The sequence below is a fragment of the Ambystoma mexicanum genome, chromosome 10 (assembly GCF_040938575.1).
Source record: "Ambystoma mexicanum isolate Mex_15411 chromosome 10, UKY_AmexF1_1, whole genome shotgun sequence".
Taxonomy (NCBI): Eukaryota; Metazoa; Chordata; class Amphibia; order Caudata; family Ambystomatidae; genus Ambystoma; species Ambystoma mexicanum.
In genome coordinates this window covers 1,400,533,037-1,400,558,260 of record NC_090932.1, presented here as the reverse complement: position 1 = coordinate 1,400,558,260, position 25,224 = coordinate 1,400,533,037, and the positions used below count along the sequence as shown (strand labels likewise).

Here is a 25,224-nt window from a genome sequence, read left to right as displayed (position 1 = left end):
TTTTAAAAAAAAGAAGAACATGGCACAATTGGTGTCAAACTATGAATTAGCCTGCAGCTGACAAACAGAAATGAACGAAAAACTCCACATTATTCACTGCATGATTTTTTAAAATTTTATTGGACATTTGAATGGCACCTATACACACGTGTTTCCAGGCGCCACAAGACAAAAAGGGGGCTGGGGAGCATGGAAAATCATAAGAATACAACAACAAAGAAACTGTTATATTGGAAGAAGTGCAGAAGTGGGGTGCCCCCAAGGGTGGGGGCAGGCAAGTGCTGGTTTGGCCGAGGCGGCAAGTGCCAGGGGAAAGAGGGGGGGAGGAGTGCAGTGAACAGGAGTTGGGATAGTCTGGGAAAGGGAGTATTAGGGCAAGTGCTGGCAGAGGATGCGGGGTGGCGGGGGGGGAGGGGCACTGGTTGGGCGTGGTCTGGCCCGTGTAGGACTCGGAAGGGAAAAGGCCTCGGTCCATCGCCAGATGGAGTTTAGCATGAGAGGGGGAGAGGGAAAGAGGAGAAAAGTAAGGTTTTGAGAAGATCCCGGAACTTAAGAAGATCCAGTTCAAGTCTGAGGTGTCGGGGGGGGGGGGGGGTTGTTCCACAGGGAGGCACCAGGCAAGGAATCTACCTCCCACTCTCTGCTTGGAGAAACCTTTGACCCACAGAGAGTTGGTGCCAGAAGACCGAAGGGCTCTGGCTGGGAGGTATTTTGGGAGATAAAGCTGGATGTAGAGAGGTCACAGGCCCCGGAGAGCCTTGTGGATGATGCAGAGGGTCTTGAATGTGATCCTTGCAGTCACCAGGAGCCAATGGAGAGATTGTATGGCTAGAGAGAGAAGCAACCCCTGGGCTTGAGGCCAAGGATAAGTCTCAGTCCTATTCTGGATTAGTTGGAGGGGGCGAAGGGAGGAAATAGGAAGGTTGAGGAGGAGGCTATTGTAGTAGTCAAGCCCAGAAAGAAGCAGGGCTCTGGAGAAATTGAGCTTCTGGTGGAAGGCGAGGAAAGGTAGAATGCCCCCGAGGAGATGAAGCTGAAAATTGGATTTCATGGCAAGGTCCGTGATGTGTGGAGAGAGAGGAGTCAAAGATGATGCCAAGGTTTTTGCCTCACAAGTGGGTGAGGGGAGAGGACCCAAGAAGTCTGGACAGAGAGCGAGGGGGAAACTAGGAGCAGGCGTCCCAATGAGGAGGTTCTCTGTCTTGCTGGGACTGAGGCAGAGATCATTGGCAGAGCACCATGCCTGAATAGCAGTCAGGTATGAGGGAGGGTGAGGAGGGGGTGGTAGGGGAAGGCAGCCGGAAAGAGCTTTGTGGCGTCTCTGTAACACTGGAAATGAGGGGAGCAGGTGGAGATCAGGTGGGCCAGGTAGATGTTGAAGATCCATGGTGATAGGATAGAGCCCTGAGGGACGCCACTGGTAGAGAGTGAGGTGGAGGAGCGAAAAGGACCCATTTGCACTTGGGAGGGTCTGTTACAGAGAAAAGAGGTAAGCCACACCAGTGCCCAATCATGATGCTTAGGGTATCACAGACAGTTTATGAGGATGGAGTGGTGGATGGTGTGAAAAGCAGAGGAAAGAGTAGGATCAAAACAGAAGTGTTAGAGTCCAGATTAGAGAGTGAGAAGGAGAAGAGGAGAGGAGACTGCGGTAGGATCGGCGAGTTCCTTGCAGATTTTGAAGAGTTCAGATGTGTTATTGGACGCTCCAGAGATACAAGCTTGGACATGAGCTCTTTTCTTTGAGCAGATGGAAAGACGGCATTGCCTTTGGAGTAGAGGGCAGGCCAGTTTGTCGGGGGATGAGCTAGATGTCTGCCACTTTCGTTTTAAAGCAGCTAAATTAGAGTCATACCAAGAGTTGTATTTGGTGGCAGGCTTCATGCCGATGCTCATGACAAGGATGTCCAGGGTGTTAGTGATAGAGAGATGGAGGTTAGTTAGGACAGAGTCAGAAGGAGAGTCCAAAGAAGGGGTGGGGGAGGGATGAAGGAGGAAGCAAAAGCGGCAACTGACACAAGCTTCATCGGTCGAATGGCAGAGGCGGAGACTGGCAGTGCGGGGGGAGCAGACTGGGGACAGGGTAGGGGAAGGAAGAGAGGAGACAGTGGTCAGACAAGGAGAGAGGGGTGGTGAGGGAGTTGGAAAGAGGGATGTCTGTTGAGATCAGAGCATCCAAGGTGTGCCCTGCAGGGTGGGTTGGGCCAGAGGTGAGGATAGTGAGGGAGTGTGTTGCAGAGCTTGTGGAAGAGAGCTTTGCCACATCAAGGGAGTTGAGATGGATGTTGAACTCCCCAAGGAAGATAGGTTTGGGGGAGGAGGCAAGCAGAGATGAGGACAGGTTGGCCCATTCAGAGAGGAAAGTGGTGGAAGGACCGGAGGGGGCGTGGGTCTAGCTACCGCTAGAGCAACAGAGAAAGGAGGGGAAAACAACCACATCAGTTAGCATTCCGGGTATTAGTACATGCATTTTGAAATGCATACCAGAAGGTGGCAGGGTTCTTAAAAAAAAACAATATAGAAAAGATGCCTAATTTAGGCATGACATGAAAAAATAAAAAATAAGGTATGAGGGCAATAGAATACAAGAAAAACTGAAATCGAGATATTAGTGACTGATAGCTGCCTGGTGCTTCTTAACAAATAACCTTCTTTAGCTCTCACTTTTACACGTTCAGCGAATTAATGAGATGGATAGGCAGCTCCTTACAAGCCTTGGGAAGAAACTTTGGGACTCCAAAGGTTTGCATGCCTCAGGATGTACAGGGGCTTGCAATCTGGCCTGACACCGGCAGCAATCCTAATCTGCCTCTTTGGCGGCCTACCAACAGGCTGGTGGAATACCACAAACACATTAGAGGTGACCAGAGGGTCATTCACAGTCCTTCCACGGGCATAGAACTCCAGCTGAGCAGCGGTTACAGGTGCAACTGGTTAAACAAACTCACAGAAAGAAAAAAAAAAAAAAAAAAAAAAAAAAAAAAAAGCACTGCCGTGCCCACAAATGGAGACCAACCTCTTTTGAGAAAAACTCTGCCTTTGTAGAGGAGGTGTACATTCTATGGAAAGCTTTTAAATGCTACATAAGAGGTATGTCAATCTTACGGGAATAAGGTATTAAAAGTCATAAGAAAGGAGCTTGCAAAACACAATATCACTTAAATGCCTGGAAGCCGACTGTATAAAACACAGTAAGAAGGAAACACTTTAAAAAAAAAAAAAAAAAAAAAGGAAGAACTGTCAGATGAATTTCAAGATTTAGCTGAGCAGCGATATATGGATGATACGGTGCAGTCTAGAAGATAGAGAAAAAGCTGGGCCGGGGCACCTACTGGCTTGGCTGGTCAAGAAGGGAAAGGGACAACCCAGGAAGTAATAAGATACATGGGTGAACCGGACCTAAACAAGGTATTTTTAGAGTTTTCTAAAGAAGTCAACACATCAAAAATATCAGCTATAGCAAGACATTGTTACTTGTCTATAGGGGTTGGGTCTTAGAAAGGTTACATAAGAGAAAGCAGTGAGCTTGAATGGCCCACTCACAATGGAGGAGATAAAAAGAAAGGCCACAGACTCAGATAGCCTCAGGCCAGAGTTCTACAAAGCATAATATGCCAATACCCTGGTGCCGTACTTGAACAACCTATAGTGGATTGTAGTTGTCATTCATATAGAACCTTTTCCCATTTGTATGGCCTCAATGCACTTTGTGGTAGGAACGCCCTCAGGGACCGAAGTCCAAGCATGGGAAAATTCTCAGAAAGGCTTACAGTGCATGTGTGCATTTGGCAAAGATCAGAAATTAGGTAGGCTGGCCAGGCTGCAGTAAGCAACCCAAGGTCAGACATGTGGATGGGTGCAGAGGGAGGTCACAACAGAGCGCTTGTGCAAGAGACACTGTGCCCAGCTAGACCGAAAATTGTTGCAGGCTGTCGGCTGTATTCTAATGGCAGAGGTGTTGAGGCAAGTCTGATGTAAGGGCAAAGTCGTTATGTGTTCAGGTAGACCAAATTTGTCATAGTCCTAGCTACGTTCTTAAGTGTGGATGGATAGCTGTACCTGCGGCAGATGTTCACCAAAGTGGTGCGTTTACACGCAACTTTAGCTCAGAAGGAGCTCATCTTTGATCTCGCTTTGAGATCCGGTTATCTGTGTGAAGACCTCGTACCCTGTAATGCTATTCTAGGCACTATAGACTGGCTAGCCTCAAAGCGCAAAGTAGATCGGCTAGCTCATACCGTTTCAGCACAGGAGCCAGGCTGCCTTAAGATCTGGAGTCAGGTTTTTCTAGCACAGTAGACAGTCTACCCTTATAGTCTTACTCTATACCATTGTTATTGTGTTGACCTTACCCAACCGTGCAACCACCATTGGGCCCCATTTGCTTCACTTTATCGAGGAGGGACAGTTTGCTGCCTATTGTGAAGCTATGGAATTGGTGATCTGGATGCCTAAGTATGTTAAATGGCTATCTACCATGAATGGTGTGGTACGTTGAAATGCAGTTTCTTGGGTGGCACTGAGGGACACGTTCAGATTTCTTGGCGTTGATTCTTAGGCCTGCCACCGTCCCGGACAATTCTAGTTCTTGGGACAGATCTGGATCAGTTACTGTGAGTTTCAAGTAATCCGCGAACGCCATGATTTTGTGCCCCCCCCCCCCCATCTCCCAAATGAGATTCCCTTGATGTGGTCCGTCATTTGTATTTTTTGTTAGTAGGGACTCTAGATATATTGCATAAAGCAACAGGGATAAGGGACAACCCTGTTTCGTACCCCTTCTAATTTCTAGAGGTTGGGACAGAGATCCATTTATGCATAGCTTTATTGTTGGAGTAACATAATTACCAAACAAATATATCTGGATCCACGCCCCATGTATTCCATGGTTTGAAACAAGAAGGACCATCAGGAGGTTTTTCTTAGACACATTTTCTACCAGGTGGCAGATTCTTCTGATTGGTATGGGGTAATCAAGTCTGGAAGTATGGTATTCAGTCTACTCGCTACGCACCTCAGTGTACATTTTTGCGTCCAGGTTTATCAACACGATCGATCAGTATGACCCGCATTGTTCAGGGTCTTTGTTTAGTTTTGGGAATAGCACCATTTTAGCATCTTACATTGCAAGGGATATTGTGCCCAGAGTTCCTAATGTGTTATATAGGGAAATCATTTTAGATGGTAGTGTTGCCCTGAAAGTCATAAAAGCTTGCTGACTGGGCACAGTGCTTTGTTGAGCGGTAGCGCCTGTTAGGGAGAATTCTCTGTTTAGGCTGAATTTCCTAACCTAGTCAGTCCCCCAGCAGCTTTGCTGGATTTTTGGGGTTTATTTTTTTCTCCTGCCAAGAGTGAGACTCTTTTACCCTCACACTTGGACATGATTTGAGTGTGTTCCTTTGACTCTAGATGTGTTTAATGGGTTATGGGGTCTTTTACTCCATAAGGCTTCATGTGTTTTTGTGATGTGTGTTACATAGCACCCTCAGTGCAGTAACACAGGTGTGTCATAGTGACCCCCCCAGTATAGACTCCATACCCTGGGACTGACTACCGTCTCCCAGGGCATGTAAAGTCACCATTGACTTTACTAGTCTTGAATTCTGAACAGAACCAGTACAAACCATCATATTGTGGAGGTACTGGCCGGGGCAATTCGATTGCCCCGGGGTCTGTTAGTCGAGGGGGCACGTTTCCGTCCCCCCCTGATCGAGTTTTGGCTGGTGGCAGTGGATACTACTTTTTATATTCAACCGCAAATATTTCTCTATGGGATTTTCCCATTGTTCGAGGCAACTATCTTTATTTAATTACGATAGCCTCGAACATACCGCTGGTTTATTTAATTATTATTAATTCTCTGGTTGGTATTTTTTTTGCCAAAACTCGGTTCTAAAATGGCGTTTGTGTTCTCTTCTGTGACTCCAACCTAAGTCGAGCCCTTTGTTCCACTTTTTGGCAGGCTTCTCCACAGAAGCCCTCCAGAGTGGTGCCACTCTGTCTGGGGTACTTAGGAGGGGTGGAGGGCGATTTAGGCTCCCTGGACTGAGTTGCCTAGGCAACTCAAGTCACACTCCGTCCTGATTGGCCCACGTGGTGAGCCAGCCGGCTCACCACTTAGCATGTTTGAGTTACAGCTTAGCATGTTTGAGTGATAGCAGGCTGAGTGAATGGGGGTTTTTACTGCATAAAAGCAGGGCTTTGGGGACTGGAACTTCAGACGTCGCCAAAGGACCTAAGAATCCGACGAGGGAGAAGCTGAGCCGACCTGCTACGACGACACCACCGGTGGAGCCCTGCTAAACCGTCTTACCACTTTTCCCAACGACAGAGGAGATCTCCCGCCGGAGAGTCTTCTTCCTTTGACTGGTGGGGATAACCAGTTTCACCGTCTTTTCGCCTTCCCGACGCATCTCGTGGCCGCCTTGTCTGTGCCAAGCACCCCGGCAACCGGGATACCACGTTTTACCACGACCGCGAAATAAAGGGTAATATCTTTAACCGGAAAACTCTGCGGCTGGTTTCTTCCCTGGCAGTGCAACGACCTTCATCTTTCCTCCAAGTCGAGATCTTCTCTTTCTCTGGACGACGCCGAGACTTGCACCCGCTGCCAGGAACAACTGCCACCGCTGGAGGATCCTTCCCACTTAAGGTACCATGTTCCGCCTGGCTTCCCTTGCCACCGACTGCACGGGGTAGATTTAGCCCCCGGCTTTCGAACCTGGGTTAGCCTGGGACACCCTGGCTAAACTTTTCTGAGCCTCTCTAAACTCTTTTCGAACTCTCTGCAAGACTATCAAAGCCTAGTGTAACTGTGTGATCTTGGGCGCATTTGTGCTCTGCTCTCTCTAAGAGTGGGCCTAGGCCTTTGGCTCACCAGTGACTTTTGCTCTTCTGCCTTGCTAAAAGTGTTCCTAAATCTTAGAGTGGTGTATCTTCACATATTCTGTCTTTTTCCCTCCCTTTTTCATGAACTTATTGGAGTGCCATCTATAGTCAAGCGCTCACCTCTGTCTGGAAATAAGTGGTGTTAACTAAGACTTGTCTGATAAGGAATAAGGGTTGTATATATCATAATAGTAACTGTGTTTAGAGTGTTTTACAATAAGAGTGCTGGAGTGTTTCAGTGTGTTTTTAAATAAATAATTATATACTTTGATACCAAAGCTCTGGTCAGTGTTTGCTTGTGCTATTATGTCCGAGTGCCCATTGTGTATACTTTGCATACTGCCTAACTCTTCTTGAGAGAAGTCTGACTGCTCAGCCACAGCTACCAGGTAAATCTGGGTGGTACAGACTGCTACCAAGTGGGTTTACTGCTAACACCTGTAGTCCTAAATCTTTTGCAGTGTTCCCAAAGGGAACTGCACAGGTTTCTGCCCAACAGCGCCTTGATGGTCAGAGTCACCTCGTCCTCTGATCTATCTGCCTCTAGGAGTTCTCGGGTTTGCAGTGTATTTTTTATGGAGGGCAGCTATTGTAAATAAGTGTTCAGTTTCTCTTGGCTGTGGGAGTCTGAAGTGTATAGGTTGGAATAAAAGTCCATGTACTGTTGTGTGATGTCCAGGGTGGATGTGCATAGATCTCGCTGTTGGCTTTTAATCTGTATTATTATTTGCAAGGATTGGCCCTTTTCCTGCTAAGGTATCTGACCAACAAGCTGTCTGCTTTATTTGCCTTTACATAATATTTTTGTTTAGCATACAGGAGGGCCAATTCCGCTTTCCTTGTGTAGAGTATGTCCAGTTGTCCTCTCACACTTCTAAATTCCTGTTTAATTGATCTGCTCTGATCTTGTACCATGCGTGTCATGATCCCCTTTAGTTTGGCTTCCAAGTCCTCCTCCCTCCATTAGTCTCAGTTGTTTGTCCCTTGCGGCTGTTAATGCAAAAAGGTGCCCCGTCATGACCGCTTTAAAGGCATCCCGCATTGTCGCCCCGCCACATCAGGTGTATTATTTTATCCCAAATTTCTCCCGTTAGGACCTTACCTTTTATTATCGGCGGGAAATGTCCTGCACCACAAATTGTTAGGTTGACTGTTGTTGTATGGGGGTCTGTTAGGTGTTTATTCAAAACCCCACTTGATGAAGGCGATCAATGGTCCTTTAGGCGTTTGCGCAGCATTTGTTGGCACTTTCCCGTTATGAGTCACTTGTACAGGTAGGCATACACAGTGATTTATCTTTGGCGCAAGTGCAATGAGTCTTCCGCTAGCACTTTGGTGAATACACAAGGTGTCAATGCAATTTTAAAAAGGAAAGTACTTTGAATTGCAAGTGACATTTTTTCACTTTGAACAAGAGTAATTTGAAATGAGATTTTAACAGGAAAATCTACACGTATGCACCTTTCATGTCCAGAGTCTCGATGTAATCCCTTCTTAATATTTATGGCCTCCCGTAATGTGGTCATCCTGAATTTGTATTTATGGTTTGACAAACTTGTTGGTGGTGGGGGGGTTTGTATATGTTTTCAGGTTTAATAAACCATTTTTTATTAAGTTTTTAAACAAAAAAGGTACAGAACAAATCACAGAAATACACAATAAAATCGACAATCCATGTTGCATTGAAAGCCCCCGCACCCCACATCCCACCCGTTAGCTCTGCCAGATAGCACCCTTTACCATAGCTCCTCTTCACCCATTTCCCGGGCCTCGGATTCTGAACCCTGCCCCACATTCTGTATACAGATCGGCCCCCCTCAGTGATCGGTTCTCAATTTGCATCTTGCCATTTACCCCATATTTGACTGTTTCTGGGGGCAGCCCCTATATCTATACACCATGTTCTAGAGCACAGCAAAAGTCCATTCCCTACCGCCAGGTTGAGATCCTTGGGGCCACCGGCCCGCCCCACACCACCGCTATATCCCTTTTGGCCACCATCAGCTCTGTTTTAATCAAGAACTGCTCCTTGCAGGAAACGTCTGCCCCCCGCCCCCAAAACATGTAACAGGCAGAACTTGGGGCAAGACCCCTGAGATTACGTCCCCAACAGCTCCCCAGTACTGTTGTATCCTGGGGCAGTTCCCAATGGTGTGAAGGAAGGTGCCCTCCTCTGTCCCGCACCTCAGACAATTTGGGTCCGCTGCTCCCCCATCCCATGTAGGCTAGCCCCGGTGTAGTATGTTCTATGCATTATTTTATGTTGGATGAGCCTTAGTTTGCTAGACACACCCACTTCTCTGGGAGACCCCAGGTTGCCCACCCAGTCTTCCTCCTCCATCGCCCCCAGGTCCCTCTCCCATTTGGATCTCAGTTTGCTCAGGTGGGGTGTGTAGACGTTTAACACTTGGTAGAGTGTGGTGACCACCTTAGTCATCAGTCTACCCTCCAACGGTTTGGCCTCCAGTGGGATCGTTCAGGGAGGTCCCAACTGCTCCCTGCCTTCATGTTCCATTGCATGCTGCAACCGCATGCATGTGAAGTGATCACTCTTGTGAAGTCCGTGGGTGTCCTACTGGTTGAAGGGGGTTAGGCATTTCTGGGCGATTATAGGATTCATCTTCTGAATGCCTGCCGTGACACAATTTGCTTGGTAGCCCATCTCCCCTACTTCTGGGAGATACCGACTACCCCAAATAGACGCCTCCAAAGTTACCACCCTGCTCCAACCCATCTTGGCTAGAGCCGCAGACCATGCTTCAAGTGTACGGCGACCCAGCACAGTGACCCTTTGCGGGTGCCTGTACAGTGTAAGCACCGGAGGGAGAATCCCCATCATGTGTTTTGAATATGTGAAGCCTCCCCTTCCTCGTAAAGCCACTCATTCATGTCCAGTAATTCATCCTGACGTTGAGGACCCCCCCGCCCTACACCGACCAGACCAGGGGAGACAATGCAATTGTTGGAAGATTCTTGCCCCACAATGCCTCCTTCTGCAGTTCCTCAATGGCTCGGAACACAAAGGGGTTCCAGTGACCAAGGGGGTTCCAGTGGGGATTCACAGGGTGGGGTAGAGGGGGGGGGGAAGACCAGTGTTTGGATGAACATAAAGCAGCCTCTGGAGTATCAACATCTTGAACAGGTTGGCCCGTCCCAGCAGCACGATCGGGAAGGTGGTCCAGTGCTGGATATTAGCCTTGGCCCTAAGATTGGATTAAGGTTTTTCTGGAGAAAGCAATGCTCATCCATACCTATGTTGCTCCCAGATATTGAATCATCCCCTGCGCCACCTTTAGGGGACACCCAACCGGCATTGCATCCACACCCCATTCACAGGCAGCAGCTCTGACCAATTTATGCGCAGACCGCTGTACTCTCCGAATTCCCTTATCACGTCCATCACCACTGGGTCCAGAGATCCTGGGCACGCCCAGGTAGATCAGAATATCATCTCTGTAGAGGGACGCCCAGTCTTCTCGGCCAACTAAAGCCTCTAATCCTGGGATCCACCCAGATCTTTGCCGCAAGGGGTTCCACAGCTAGTAAAAACAAAAGGGGGGGGGAGGGCAGACAAACTCCCTCAAGCACACCCAGTTCACCCTTGCTCTCAACACGGGATCAGCATAGAGCAGTTTAACCCTGTTCTGAAATTTAGGGCTGAAGCTCACCTTACTCATAACTGCTAAAAAGGAACCGTCACCGCACTGAGTCGGTGTCTTTCTCGGAGTTTAGGGCAATGAGAGCGTGTGGTCCTTCCAGCTTCTCCAGCATACCCAAGGCGTTAAACACTCCTTAGATTCATCCAGTTGGGCCTGCCCAGCAGTAAAACGCATTGATCATTGTAGATCAACCTTTTCATGATCGTGATTAGTCTGTTGATTGATTGAGATTTTATTTCTATTGCGCTCGTACACAAGTGTTTCAAGTGTTGGCCAGCAAGCTCGTATTTTACCTTCAGCATTCACCAAGATCATCAGTCAATATGCACCACAGTTGCTGCTATCACCTTCTATTCCACTGCCTTCCAGAATTTCATGAAAAAGCCATTAGTACCGGGGGTTTTCCCGGATTGTAACTGCCCAATCGCTACCTGAAATTCTTCCTCATTGGGTTCCGACTCCAGGAACTGGGCTCTCCGCCTAACCCATTCCGGTTAGGTCTCCTCCATCCCCCTGCCATCTCTTTCCCCGTATAGGGTCTGGTTGTATTGTGCAAAGGTCTCTGCTATCTCCTTTTTCAGTCAGTGTTTGACCGGTACCAGTCATAATCTCCCTGATCAAATGGATCAATTGTCCCTCCCAACCACGCCGACATCCAACCCACACTTATCTCCGATCTTGTATATCCTGGCTTTCTTGTCCCAGTTCACCGCTTTGTCCTAGTCTTTCACCAGGGAGCAGAGCCGTGATATATTTTTAAGTAGTTCCCTCCTACACTCCTCCATCTGACATTCTGCCGCCACCACGTCATCCTCACTCTCCACCATCCGGAGGAACCTAGCACGTCTGTAGTGCTGTATCACTGCCAACAACTCCCCCCACAGCACTGTTTTGTATGCCTCCCACAACACTGTTCGGCTTCCTACTGAACCCTCATTGTGCTCTAGTATTTCTCAGACTCGTGCCATATGCACTCCGTAATCTCCGTTTTGCGTAAATAGTATGCATTCAGCCTCCATCCCCGATCTGCCTACTCCCTTTCCCATCTGTTGGGAACATGAGGGGCATGTAAATTCCCAGCGACAAAAACATGTCCTTGGTCACCCTGTCTAGGACCGTGGCGGGAACCAGAGATAATCCATCCCAGAGAAGGAATTATGTGCAGTAGAGTAAAAGGGCGTAAAACCCACCAGATGCCTCCCAGTGTGTTGAGAGTGAAGAGCTTTGTGTGCGGTCTGCCTCATCCCCCAGTGTAAGATAATCTGTCCTGACCTGGAGAAACCGTGTCATTGAAGCACCCCCCCCCCCCCTACTATTGAGATCTCTCTCCCATGGACAGCTAGCACGGATTGGAGCCTGCTGAAGGGAGGGGGTGCAAACACTGAAATTAGGCAAACTGTCTCCCCCCAGAAGGATCCCTTGACCATCAGGTACCTATCATTCAGATCCCTGTCCACCAACGCCACTAACCAGAATTGCAAACCCTCTGAATCCCCTTGAGCATCCAGTGTGTTCAACCACAGTATATCTCTTTCTACCCAAAAAAGAACATTTCGAACCAAGTAAATGTGTTTCATGAAAGAACACTAGGTCAGCCTTATGTGCATGAAGAAAGTTGGCAACCAGTCTTTCTTAATTTTATCGAAAAGCCCATTTACATTCCAGGATCTACAAGTAAACTGGGAAGCCCTACCCGGATCCTACCGTCCCCCCCGCCCCAAACTACAGCCACCATCTGTTGGCATAACTGGGAAAAATCCTGGGGGATCCCAGGTCCTTTGCTGGCATTCACCAAATCTGTGATCCTGTTACACTCACCTGGTTCCCACGGGGGCGTGGACCGGAACTGGGCCGCTGTCATTTCCACCAGCGTGACGTGTAGCGCCGAGATGACTGACTGGACTGGCCCGCTCAGCCTAGTTTGTCTGGCTCGCAAGAATATTCTTCTGCAAAGGAGAAGAGGAATTAACCACCCGTGGAATTGAGTGACAACCCACCTTCCTCTCTCCCGTTGTCTTCCCACTGATCACTCTTGATGTCCCCTCCTTAGTCTCACCTGATGGTTTGGAAGGATGAGCTCTCCATCCTTCGTCAACCGCAGGGGCGCGTTGATGACCAGTTACTTCACTGGCGTAGAGGAATTGGTGAGTTCCAGTATTGACTCTAAAGTCCAATTGTTCATAAGAGTTCAAATGTCTGCTCTTCACTCTGTCCGATTCCTTGCAGGTTGCCGATTAATCCACTCGAAGATTTCCAAATGGCACTCGGTAAGATTCAGGTAAGTCTATTGTGTTTTTCCCCTTAGGGGCCGGGGTACGGCGATGAAGCTGAGTTGACTGCGCCGACCCGAAATGAGGGGAGTACCTCCCGTGGTAAATCAGGTAAATCCTTGAGGGTAGCTTGTATGGCCTTAGAGAGTTCCCTTGCTCACCTTGCTGTCTTTGTCTCCTTAGGTGTCGGAGGGCGGCCGCGAGATGGAGAGAGCGTGATGGAATGCTGAAGTACCGCCAAGCAAGTGAGTTCAGCGTGGCGCCGTAGAAATGGGAAGCAATGCTTCAAAGACTTCTGTCTTTCAGTTCCTTGGCGAAATGGATCAGAATTCAGGTAAGGATTCAAGTTAAAACTCCTGTTCTAACCTTGATCCTTTTGTCTTCTTGTTTCAGGAGTCCCAGGACTGAAGCGGGCGTGGCTGAAGACTGGAGCTGCTGAAAACACGGTGAGCGTTACGCTGCAGCAAGCAGAATAACGCGAAGCACGTGCGGCTGTCCGGGCGTGGTTTAAATAGCCTTGGAAGATGATCCAGGTAAGTATTCTTCCACAGCCCCACCCAAGTAACAAAATAGTCCCTTCAGTAAAATAGTCCCTCCTAAGCCTCATTTAGCTTGAGTCTTCATGCAGCATGGTCTGCCTCAGGTGAGTATGCAGCATGGTCTGCTTCAGGTAAGTTATCAATAATGAGCCTGGCGCCCATGGCGCCAGGACTGACTTTATCCTTATGAGCCTGGCGCCATAGGCGCCAGGACTGTACCCAAACAGCCCCTAACTGGGGCTTTTGGGCATGCTCCAAGTGGCATGATGCCTGCTTCCGGGCCTGCTGGGCCTGGTCTGGTCTGTTGTATCATACACCCCATCCACTCACAGTGTAGCTACTTATTACTGCGGCCCGAAGGGACAGGACCCCATCGACGTGTATCAGCGTGGGCAAGTGTCCCCAGGCTCACCAACCGTACTGTCCTCCAACTGCTGCACAAGTCTATATGGCCTTTCCCAAGGAAGTTCCGCTAGTGGTGTGTGCAGGCCATTTCTCCCTATAAAGCGCTAGAAAACTGCATGAGGAGGGCTGAGGGTGATCAAAAGACCACAATGAGCACATAGTAAACGACACCACAAATCAGTTAGGTGTAGTATGTGTAGTTTTAATATAATGTATTAAATGAGTTTGAAGTCAAACACACAGTTGTGCGGTTAAGTTCAAAACCGGGTCTCTTCAAGGGGCTGTAGCGACTCAGCAAGGTGGGCGAGGCAGTGAAGAATAAGTTCCCACTATTCAAGGGAGGTCTCCCCAACAGGGCAGAACAGGATCCAAGAATTGGGAATAGCTTGGTAGCGCAGGCTACCTCGATAAAGAAGAGTGGCCCTCAGGGGACACTTGTGCACAAAAGTCTATGGATACGCCAGGGGCCACCAGTAAGTGATGTAAGTACTTACACCAACCCTCGGCATACTCCGGACCAAACTTCACCAATTCAGATTGGTTGCAGGTTCAAATCCTGCAGTTGCACGGATTTGTGGCTTTCAGGGACTGCGTTCTGTGGTGGAACAGTAGCAAGTTTCTCCGCTTCCGGTCAAGGGATCAGGCCAGTTCCAATGCAGCGAGCCTGAGGGCACAGCAGCAAGGCACCCACCAAGTTCATCACCACAGCTGGGCGACACAGTGACCACGCAAGCTCCGGTTCAGGCGTACTCTCCTAATTCAAGACCTAGGAATGCTAGGTAGACGAAATTCAGCTGAAGAGTGCCTTATACCCAGAACTTACAGTCCCCAAAGGCTCAAGTCGGAACGTGAGACAGCGGCAGTTCCAGGGCAAAGGTCCCATACAAGCTGGTCAGTTCACTGGGTGGTCCAGGAACACTTCCAAAGAGGCTCGCTTACAGGTTAAGCAGGAGGTGCCAAGAATAGTTGGTCCCACTATTCCAATGGGTCAAAGTGCCCTTGTAGGCCTTCCAGGCTCGATCAGAAACATGGTGTCTGACGGGATAACAGCGGGGTCAGGATGCCAAACCTTCCAGCAGGTCACCAGCGGTTCCACAGAGCTGCTTCTTCGTTTCAGGATACTGGACTCCTTTACTAAGTTCAGTGTGAACTCAGAAGATCGACCTGGAATGGGTGTAAAATGCCTTCTCTTATCCAAAATCTCCTTTGTGCCAAAACGAAGAGAAACCAATAAGAGATCTGCATCCCAGACGTGAACCAATCACGGACCACGTGGTCCCAGTCATCCCAGCACACCAGACAGCCCACATCAGGCATGCAGCAGCCCACAAACGCTTTGGTTTGCGCTGGGGTCTGCATGACCAAATCAGGAATTCCCTGGGTCTGCTCGACCTGGGTAAGGCAAAGGGACAAGATGGCCAAAGGACAGAACAAAGGACCTTGTGGCATGGCCATTTTAGGCACTGGCCACAGTCATTGGCCAAACACAGTAAAAGCAGTATGGACCATAGAAAAGAGTTAAAAATACATGCGACTAGCTCTGTCCAGGGCACACTTGTACATTCACAAAAACTCCTTTGAGGGTGTCTAGGGCCCTAAAAATGAAAAAGGGACGCCAGCACACTGTACAGTACTTTGTGCACTGATAAAATGTTACTAAAGAAAAGCAACGAAGGTAAAGACTAACGGAAACAGTTTCCCAGTACTGACAGCCTTAAGGGCATGTCAGTTTCCCCATAACAAAAGGAGCAAAACTCCAGCGGAGTACAGCAGAAGGCTGGGCTCCACTGGCAAAAGTCAGGCTAGGATAGTCAAACAACATCAAAGAGTTGGGGGGGCGGGGGGAGGTTCACAACTGGAGGGAAAATTACTTATAAATGGAAATCTCTCCCAACACTGGTCTGGTTATGATCCTCCCATCTAGGGATTGTCTCCTCAAGGTGTTTATCGTAGTCTTCATCTTCTTGGTCTGCTGGATAATCTGGGTGGATGAAATCTATTATTGATCTTTTAGATGGCATTGTGTCGTGCCCTTAGGCGGTATTAGCGGGGGTGTGTGACGGATTCTGCTTTTTCAGCCTTTCCTCTTTCTGCCTTCTAAAAAGCAGTAATTTTAGTCATGGTTGAGTTAAAAGTGTTGCTGTGCCAAAGTAGTTTGTAGTCGGTGCAGGAATCCCTATATTGGTATTAAGGTCCTCCTCCTGAGAGGATATGCCTCGTTTCTCAAGCACCTCATCTGAGTGAATTGAAAGAGGCGCTGGTTTTTAAGCTTTTAAGCTAACGTAAGGCCTACTTCAGTATAAGTGGACCCTTGTGGACGTACTTTCAGAGTCAAATAAGATGACTGCGTGCGACAGCCTGGGCTTGTATTGTCCCAGTCTTTATGCAAGAGCTAACCTTACGCTTCTGAGGGGCGTGGTTAAGAAGCCATGTAGGAGGACGTGACCTGCTGGAGCTTGTGGCGATCCGACTATAATCCTGTGAATTCGTGCCGTAATACTGGACCATCAGGCCCGCCGAGCAGAGGGCTAAGCAGGGGAAGCAGCGGAGCACACATTGATGAAACCGGACATGGACCGCCGGCTCGAAGGAGACAGCTGGAGCCCCGATTCAGGTGCGAGCGCCGCGGCACACACGAAATGAAAATGGCAGGCGCATGATGTGCTGCAGAACAAAGGGAAAGTCGGGCCGGAGAGTGGACTGGCCGTGGAATCAGTGATCGCATTGGAGGACCCATTGCGCCAGCCTGTGCTGGCAGGAGCTGAGCGAAGACTGCCAGCTGCAGGGGGTGCCCTGTGAAAATAAGGAAGAGGCCGGGCCCGCTCGGAGTGTTACATTGTCTTCGTTCGCGGCCTCCGGCACAAGCGCACATCAGAAGGTGCGCGTGTAGCTGGAAATTGAGTGGCGCTGCTACATTTGTAACCAGGTGGACCCTGCGAGTGCGCGGGTGCCGCACAACAAAGGAAGCCGGGCCGGAGCTGGGGCAAGGAGCGGGACACGTGAGGTGGGCTTGGGGTCCTGCTAGGGTCCGCAGCAGACCTGGCCACACAGTAATTAAATCGGCAGACCCACAGTGCCGGTGGGTGCTGGCGGGACCGGAGCGAAGACCACCTGCGAAATAAGAAGCGGGGCCCGCTCGGACTGTCACATTTCTCTGTTCAAGGGCTCCGGCATGAGCGCACATTGGAAGGTGCACGATTGGCAGGGAATCGGGCAGATGCAGCTACAACTGTAGCAAGGCTGACTCAGCGAGGCGCGTGAGCACGGACACTTGCTGCCTTGCATGCGGACGCCTACAGAAGTGGGATGTCAAGACGGATGAACGCCTGGAGACAGAGGTGAGCGCCCACGTCCGGGACCCGCACCTAAAACCAGGAACTGCAGCAAATACACAAAGGCAAGTTTAGCCCTGCAGGCATGCTTGGATCAGCACTGGTCGTGTGCTGGACATGGAGCCAACAGTGAAGTGCTTACGAGAAACAGATTGTCGTGGATGCAAGTAGAGCCGCTGGGATGGGGCTCCAGCTTTGGGGACCCAGAATAGCCTGTATTACTACGTGGGACGATAAAGCCCGCCTCAAGGACTGGTCTGGGGGCTCGGTGGTACTTACAACACAGTTTGTCCATGAAATGTGACCACAATTGGGCTAGAGGCGACAGTATCCTTGGGGTCCTGGGAGGACGCATTCTGGGCCAGCAAAACACCAGGTGGGCTCCGCGGGCTCTGGAGGGACGCCCGAAGGCCCGGACTAACTGGGGCTGGAGCTCAGGGTTCGAGGTCTAAATAAATGTACATTATTACATGGGAGGACACAACCCACTCCTGGAGTAAACAAGTAGCTTCAAGACACCCTTGCATGGCCTGTCTGGGCCCCGACGCCAATAGCAGTCTAACCCCGCTGGGGCTGATAGCCACGAGTGGCGGGGCTCACCTACACGGTTCTGGCACGACACTATGTCCAACAAACCTCTAAGAACAAAGGGCAAGCAACCCATGCTTGACGAATACGTCAGATCATCACCGGGTGCGGAAGGAGCCAGGAGTAAAGACAAAACCCCTGTTGGGAGCACAGTTGCCATGGGCACAAACCAGGAGATCCTTGCTGTGATTGCGGACCTGAAAGTGGCCTGGGAGACCAAACTGGGACTGGCTATGACCAAACTGAAAGCGGCACTAGAGCTCAAAGTTGGGGCGGTACAAGAGGAGGTGAATCTTCTCCGGCAAGATGTCAGGTCGCTGGCAGAACGCACAGAGAACTTAGAAACAGAGGTGGCCCCGAACACAGTGGACTGTACAACTCATAAATCGGAACTTCACGCCCTAGTGCAGCGCATGGGTAACCTGAAAGTAGGGTGGAAGAGGCGGAAGGACGCGGCCGGAGGAATAACATCTGCATTGTTGGTTTGCCGGAGGGAGCTGAGGGACCCAACCCTACGGAGTTCATCGAATCTATGCTGCTGCAGGAGATAACCGGAGGAGTGTTGACCCAGGGGTTTGCGATGGAAAGGGCGCATAGGGTCCTTATGAGAAGGCCGCCACCGGGAACCCCCCCTAGGCCGGTGATCGCCAAGATCCTAAACTACCGAGAAAAAAATCCTTGAACACTTTCGGAAGGGTGGAACAATACAAAGGGGGACAGCAAACATAACCGCATACCCAGATTACAACCTGCGGGTACAGCGTAGTCCTATGAACTTTGGAACTGTGAAGAGAAGATTGCCTGAAGCAGGCCACCAGTATATGCTGCTCTACCCGGCAAAGCTGAAGGTGTTCCACAAAAACATAACCTTGTTTTTTGAAACCCCGGAAGACGCTATGAGGTGGCTCGACACGCAGATCAGCCCCCAGGAGTCGGGCATCCCCCAGGAGTCGGGCATCCAGACGGGAGAAGATAAGTAATCTGAGTCTGTGGCACCAAGGGTGTCGCAGCCTAAGACAATGGGACTTGATTATAGTATAGGATTTAGCCTATGGCCGTGCATGGTCAGGGATATAAGTGTGTATGATCCGTGAGCACCGAGACTTTTGATAAGAGCACGAGGGCCTTGCAGAGCCAGTCCTCATACCCCCATAAGGAGAAGCTTAGTTAGGTCACCGGCTGTCCTGTGACACCCTGCCTGGTTCCTGCCCTCGGCATTCCGAGGCAGGACCAAACGCGGGGTCACCTGAGATCCAGGGATGGAGCTGGGCACTTGTTGGGGTTGGGTGGGGTGGGGGGTAAGGGGCGGTTTGTTGGGGTTTGTTGTTGGGAAGGGGGGAGGGGGAGTTTGTAGGGAGAGGGCGGGGAACGAGCCAAACTGAGAATCATATTAGGCGGGATGGGAGGCTGAGAGGGGAGGCGGGATATTGTATCAATGGTGTTAGGTTGCCTTAGAGTGGTCACCTGGAATGTCAGGTGCCTCAATAGCTACTTGAAGCATAATAAAGTAATGATGTACCTGAGAAGGAGGATCGACATAGCATTATTACAGGAGACCCACCTTACCAGGGAAGAATTGGAGGTGGTCAAGAGAAAGTGGAGGGGGAGCATTGCGGGAGCCGCATACTCGGCCTACGCAAGAGGAGTCATCACATGGATAGCACCTCATGTACCATTTCAATTGCTACAGTCTACGGGGGACCCGGAAGGCAGAATGATAGTAGTGCGGGGGATGTTGGAAAACCAGGAAGTGAGCATTATAAACTTATACGCCCCTAACCAGGATACAGCGGCTTACTTTTGGAACCTATATTGCAGAATTAGCCCCCTATTAGGTGGCACGATCCTATGGGGCAGGGACTTTAATTGTATACTGAATCCCAAGATGGACAGATCAGATGGTAAACTAGACAAACCCACCCCGGCTGCAAAGGTGCTACAGGCCTTCCTGAGAGACTTTGAACTCGTAGATGTCTGGAGGCAGTTGCACCCAGCAGACAGGCAGTACTCACACTATGCGGCACCCCATGACCTGCACACGAGGCTGGACTACGTGTTTGCTGCCGCTGAGTTGATAGGTGAGATGAGAGGCGCAGAACATAAGGCCAGAGTGCTATCAGACCACTCCCCCCGGTCCTAGAGTGGCAACACCAACCCCCTAGAGTGCAGATTCCGACGTGGAAACTCAAAGCTGAGGCCCTGCAGGACTCGGGATTCCGGGAGGATCTGAGGGAGGCGATCACAGAGTACTTCGAGATTAACACCGGAAGTGTTCGTTCTATGGGAACTGTGCAACAGGCATTTAAAGTGGTGGTGCGGGGTGCAGCTATATCAAAATGGAACAAGTTACTTACCTGTAACTGTTGTTCTCCAGCATGGGTCTGGCATGGATTCACATGCTCATGAATATTCCCCGTCGTCAGGCTGGGAATCCTCGGTAAAGAAAAAACCAGTATCAGTTTCGTTTCTGATCTGTCTTTCGTAGTAATAACCAATCACTGGTCTCTGCGTCATACTGACCACAGCCAATGACTGCCCTCTACCTAAGCACCGCCTCTGGCAGCCATCTTCAGATTTGGAAGCACGTGAAGTGGCAGTATGACCAAGTGAAGAGCCGCAGAGGGGTAGGCGGGAGGGTTCGCATGTGAATCCATGCCAGACCCATGCTGGAGAACAACAGTTACAGGTAAGTAACTTGTTCCTTCTCCAGCATGGGGTCTGGCATGGATTCACATGCTCATGAATAAAGAATACATAGCAGTACACACATGCACAACCACGGGAGGTGGCAAAGGCTCAACATTAAGCATCACATCAACTCAACATTAAGCATCTTACCTCCTCACCAGGCTCACCTCAGGCGAACAGGTTGCGCAGCACTGCTTGGCCGACCCTGGACTCCTCCCTGGAATCCCGGTCGACGCAGTAGAATTTCGTGAAGGTGTGCGTCGACCTCCACGTAGCAGCCCTGCATATGTCCAGCAGGGGCACACCAGATAGGAACGCCGTGGTAGCTGCGATCGCTCTGGTGGAATGGGCTCTCGGACGGCCAGGCAGCGGTCGGTTTGCCAACCGGTGACAGTATATGATACAGCCGGAGAGCCATCTGGAGATGGAAGCCTTCGAGAGAGCCTTCCCCTGATTGACAGGTCCAAAGTTCACAAAGAGTTGTGACGTCTTCCGAAAACCTTTCGTGCGGTCCACGTAGAACTTCAGCGCTCTAGCTACATCCAGCGAGTGCAAAGTCCTCTCAGCCGGCGACGAAGGCGACGGGAAGAACACAGGTAACACCAAGGGTTCGTTGAGATGAAAGTCCGACGGTACCTTGGGCATGAAGGAGGGGTGCGTCCTGAGCACTACCCCCGTGTCGTGGAAAGTCAAGTACGGGGCCTTGCAGGAAAGGGCCTGGATCTCTCCCACTCGTCGTGCGGAGGTGATGGCCACGAGAAAAGCTGTTTTCCACGATAGAAACTTCAACGGGGCCGAGTGCAGAGGCTCGAACGGAGGTCCCATGAGTTTGGTCAGTACCACGTTGAGCTCCCACGCCGGGGCCGGAGCCTTCACCGGCGGGAACGATCTGAACAGTCCCTTCATGAACTCTTTCACCAGACGATGAGACCACAAGGACGTCCGGCCCGTGGTTCTGGTGTATCGGGAGATCGCAGCAAGATGAATCTTGATGGACGCGTGTGCCAGACCAGCTTTGGCCAGCGTCAGCAGGTACGGCAGCACTTGGGGAGCCGTAATCCGTAGAGGGTTAATCTTCTGTGCGTGGCACCAGACAGAGAACCTCTTCCATTTGTGTCCGTAGCATTTAAGAGTCGAGGACGCCCTGGCCTTTGCAAGAACCTCTCTGCAATCGGCCGGTATGTCGTATCCTCCAAACTCTAGCGCTGCAGGAGCCAGGCCTGCAAGTTCAGCGACTTCGGGTCGTGGTGGAGGATGGCGCCTCCTTCCCTGGAGAGTAGATCCGCGTCCGCCGGCAGCTTGATTGGCGGGGACGCCGACAAGTCCAGAAGGTCCGGGAACCATATCTGCCTCGGCCACGCAGGTGCGACGAGGATCATCCTGCACCGTGACCTCTTGAGCTGGTTGACGAGCCGGATTAGCAGAGGCAAGGGAGGGAACGCGTAGAGGAACAGGCCCTCCCAGGGGAACGAGAAAGCATCGCCCATGCTCCTCGTCTGGGGAAACCTGCTGGCGAACCTCCGGCACTTGGTGTTCGTCGCCGTCGCGAACAGGTCGATCTGGGGTGTGCCCCACCGTCGGAAGAGGCGATCCACCAGATCCTGCCGTAGTTCCCACTCGTGGCACGAGCGCAGCTCCCTGCTGAGCGAGTCGGCGATGGTGTTTTTTATCCCTGCCAGATGAAACGGCACCAGAAGAATCCCTTGGGCGACGGCCCAATGCCACAGGTCCTGCGCCTCCTTGGACAGCGCTGGGGACCTGGTTCCGCCCTGTTTCCTGATGTAAAACATGGTGGTGGTGTTGTCGGTGAAGATCCTCACCACCTTGCCCTTGAGGGACGGAAGGAAGGACCTGAGGGCCCAAAACACTGCACGGAGCTCCAGGACGTTGATATGCAGGGACTTCTCCGTCGGGAGCCAGAGTCCCCTTGCGTGCAGATTTTCGGTGTGCGCTCCCCACCCTTCTAGGGAGGCATCCGTGGTCACAGTCACCTGGTGGGCTGGGGCCTGGAAGTCCATGCCCGCCGTCAGATGCGCGCGGGTGCCCCACCACCGTATCGCTCGTCGGAAACTCTCGTCGAGCTTGATCCTTTCCTCGAAGCTGCCCGTCGTCTGGATCCAGCGCGCATCCAGGAACTCTTGCAACGGGCGCATCCGGAGCCTGCACATGGGAATGAGGTAGATGCAGGAAGACATCATCCCGAGGAGGGACTTGATGGACCTCACCTTGGCCGCGTCGGCCACCAACATCCGTTGCACCTTGCCCAAGATGGTCCTGGTCCTCTCCTCCGACGGGGAGGCCAGAAGGGACACTGTGTCGAGCCTCGCTCCCAGAAACAGTGCGACTTGCGCGGGCACCAGGTGGGATTTGGCGTAGTTCACGGAGAATCCCAGGTCCGTGAGGAGTTGGACGGTCCTTGCCGTGTGGACCACGGCGAGCTCCCTCGTCTTGGCGCGGATGAGCCAGTCGTCCAGGTAGGGGTAGACGTGAATCCCCTCGCGGCGCAGCTGCGCCGCCACCGGTGCGAGGCACTTGGTGAAAACCCTGGGTGCCGACCGCAGTCCGAAGGGAAGGGCTCTGAACTGGTAATGACGCCCTTGGACCACGAATCTGAGGAATTTTCGGTGCCCCTTTAGGATGGGAATATGGAAGTAGGCATCCTCCAAATCCAACGACGATAGGAAGTCTCCTTCCTCCAGCTGACCCAGGACGTGCTGGAGGGTGACCATCCGGAACTTCTGCGCCTTGATGAACTTGTTCAGGCGTCGCAGGTCCAGGATGGGGCGCCATCCTCCCGTCTTCTTCTTCACGAGGAAGTAACGCGAGTAGACTCCGGAGCCCCGAAGCCTCTTTGGGACGAGTTCGATGGCGCCCTTTCTGAGCATCGCCTTTACCTCCAGGAGAAGTTGAGGGACGTGAAGTTCTTTCCTGGCCACGGGGGGGACGCGCGGGCACCTTCTTTGAAACTCGAGCGCGTGGCCCCGGGCCAGGGCGTCCAGCACCCAACGGTCGGTGGAGATGGACTCCCACACGCTGACGAAGCCCGCCAGCCGGCCTCCCACCGGGGTGCTTCGGTGGGGGCCCGACCCCACGGCCGGTTCAATCCTGCTTGGACGCGGCCTTGCCGCCTTGGCCTCCTTGGCGACGACGGCGGGGGCCGCCAGACTTGCCTCGTCCTCTGTAGGCCTCTTGCGACGACGAGCGGGCCGCTTGACGGTAGGAAGCGAAACCGCCGCCGGAACCTTTGGAGGCGCCCTTGCCTCCGCCGCTCCGAAAGGGCGTCCACCGTTGCTGCAGTACTCCAAGGGCCCGGGCCGTCTCAGTATCCGCCTTGATGGCCTGAAGGGAATCGTCCACTGTCTTCCCAAACAGGTTGTTCCCGTCGAAGGGCATGTCCAGGACCCTGGTCTGGACGTCCTGCCGAAAGTCCGTAGCCTTGAGCCATCCGCGACGTCGAAGGCAAACGCCGTTGCCCATCTGGCGGAACCCAGTGTCGGCGATGTCCGTCGCCACGGTGATGGCGTGGTCCGAGGCCACCTCACCTTCCTGCAGGATCTCAAGGGCCTCCGCCCTCTTGTCGTCCGGCAGAAAATCCAGCAGGGGAGCTATCTTGTACCAGAGTTCCCTGTCGTAGCGGGCCACGATAGCCAAGGCGTTGGCCGCTTTAATCGTCGTCGCCGCCGACGAGATGACTCTGCGTCCCATGGCATCCAATTTCTTTCCCTCGCCGTCCGGCGGGGAAGTCGACGTGGAGGCCGCACCCCCCCCCCGCTTTCTTCCTGGCTGCCGCGGAGACGACGGAGTCCGGGGTAGGCTGCGCCCGGAGGCATAGGGGGGCCGAGTCCGGGACCCGGTACTTTTTCTCGTACCGGTCTCTTTTCGCTGGCGTCGTGGAAGGGTTCTTGAGGAGGGAAAGGCCCTCATCCCAAATGTCGTCCAACAGAGGCACTGCGAGGACCGTCTTCCTCTTGGTCTCGCGCCGTTGGTAAAGGAAGCCTTCCTTTTTCTTCTCCTCAGGGCAGAGTTGGAAAAGCTCGGATGCCCTGGCGATCATTGAGTGGAACGATCCAATCTCGTCGGGCGGAGAAGCCCTGGTGGGAGGCGACGACGGAAAATCCTCGTCGTATGCCTCGTCGTCCGTACCCGTCGCTGCCGTGTCAGTCCCCGTATCATCCCCTCGGGTGGACGGGGAGGAGGGCTGGACGGGGCGCGACGGTTGAAAAGGAGGCGGTGGATGGATCCTTCTTTTCTTGGTAGGGGGAACACCAGAAGGTCCCGGTTCTGGATCCCCCGACGGGAGAGGTTCCTCCGTCGGTAACGGTAGTCTCGTCCTTATCTCGGAGCATAAGGACTGTATAGCCAACAAAATGGCCGCTGAGTTGTCTTGCGGCGCTGGCAGAGGGGAATCCGACGGGCGAGCAGGGGCCCCGTCGGTATCCTCGACGATGTCGTCGTCGTCACCTGCGTCGGGGCCCATTCCGACGGGCTGGTCTTGTTCCACGCCTAGGCTGTGGCTTAAGACCTCGATCAGTTCCTCTTCTGAGGTTGAGGCCGAATCTACGACGACGCCCTGCCCCCCCTTCTTCCCCACGGAGGGTTTCACGGGGGTCCTATCGATGGGCACGAAAGAAGACTCCCTCCGAGGAGGCAGGGAGATTCTGGGCCCCGAGGCCGCCACCACTGGTGCAGCCTCCACAGGCTGGGCCAGGGCCGCCGCGACCGTTTCGATAGAGGGCTTGGTCGAATGGATCAAGGCCTTCACCACCTTAGGTGCGCTCACCGCCTTATCCTTGAGGGAGGGGGCACTGCCACGCTCCTCCTCTGCCTTAGAGCTCGACCGGGGTCTCTCCAGGAG

The 25,224-nt window shown here is 52.0% G+C and overlaps 1 protein-coding gene across 7 annotated transcripts in view; it reads right to left on the bottom strand.

Moving 5' to 3' along the window:
- Positions 1-25,224, bottom strand: part of KCTD10 (potassium channel tetramerization domain containing 10) — a 354,681-nt gene that overhangs the window by 151,132 nt on the left and 178,325 nt on the right. The window lies entirely within an intron of this gene.